The 1,136-nt window shown below is 26.0% G+C and overlaps 1 non-coding gene across 1 annotated transcript; it reads left to right on the forward strand.

Annotated features, from left to right (window-relative positions):
- Positions 1–941: 941 nt before the first annotated feature.
- ACLA_064490 lies at positions 942–1,012 on the forward strand. Its single transcript has one exon. It is a non-coding gene; the product is annotated as a tRNA-Arg (tRNA).
- Positions 1,013–1,136: the final 124 nt, after the last annotated feature.

Consider the following 1,136-nt stretch of genomic DNA (forward strand, 5'->3'; position numbering starts at 1 on the left):
TCCTTGAGGATCTTTTTTCAAGATAGTGCATCACCTCAAATGGAAGGAATAGAAGAATTACATAATAATATTATGTTTTATTTAGCTGTTATTTTATTCACAGTTACATGAATGATGATAACTGTAATAAGAAATTTTGTAGCTACAAAATCACCTATAGCACATAAATATATGAATCATGGTACTTTAATAGAGTTAATATGAACTATTACACCTGCATTTATATTAATATTAATCGCATTCCCTTCATTCAAATTATTATATTTAATGGATGAAGTTATGGATCCTTCATTAGTTGTTTATGCAGAAGGTCATCAATGATATTGAAGTTACCAATATCCTGATTTTACAAATGAAGATAACGAATTTATTGAGTTTGATTCATACATAGTTCCAGAAAGTGACTTAGAAGACGGTCAATTTAGAATGTTGGAAGTAGATAATAGAGTTATTATACCAGAATTAACTCATACAAGATTTGTAATTTCAGCTGCTGATGTTATACATTCTTATGCTTGTCCATCTTTAGGTATTAAAGCAGATGCATATCCTGGTAGATTAAACCAAGCTTCTGTTTATGTAAACCGTCCAGGTACATTCTTTGGACAATGTTCAGAAATCTGTGGTATTTTACACAGTTCTATGCCTATTGCAATACAATCAGTATCTATTAAAGATTTCTTGTTATGATTAAGAGATCAAATGGAAGGTTAGTATATATTAAATAAAATAAAAAATAGTTTTAGTTAGTTGCTTAACATTATAGGTAATAAGGTAGTAAGTATAAAAGTACTTATACTTTTTAAATTTATAAATATAATATTATGTGACGAATTGTTATATTATTATTGTATTTAATTTCAGAACTATATGAAAATACTTTAGTTATTGATTTTTTTTTAATTTAAAATAAATATAATTTGTATTAATTACAAATTATAGGCGTGTTAATTCAATGGTAGAATATCGTGCTACGGACACGATAATATAAGTTCAAATCTTATACACGTCAGACAAAATATAACTATTTTATATTTTGTTCACCATATTGCCAGAATGTATTTGGCAATATAGATACTTATATATAAAAATTTACACAATATATTGTAAATAACAAAATATAGTATCACCCTCAG

The sequence above is a fragment of the Aspergillus clavatus genome, genomic scaffold (genome assembly GCF_000002715.2).
Source record: "Aspergillus clavatus NRRL 1 1099423829830 genomic scaffold, whole genome shotgun sequence".
Lineage (NCBI taxonomy): Eukaryota > Fungi > Ascomycota > Eurotiomycetes > Eurotiales > Aspergillaceae > Aspergillus > Aspergillus clavatus.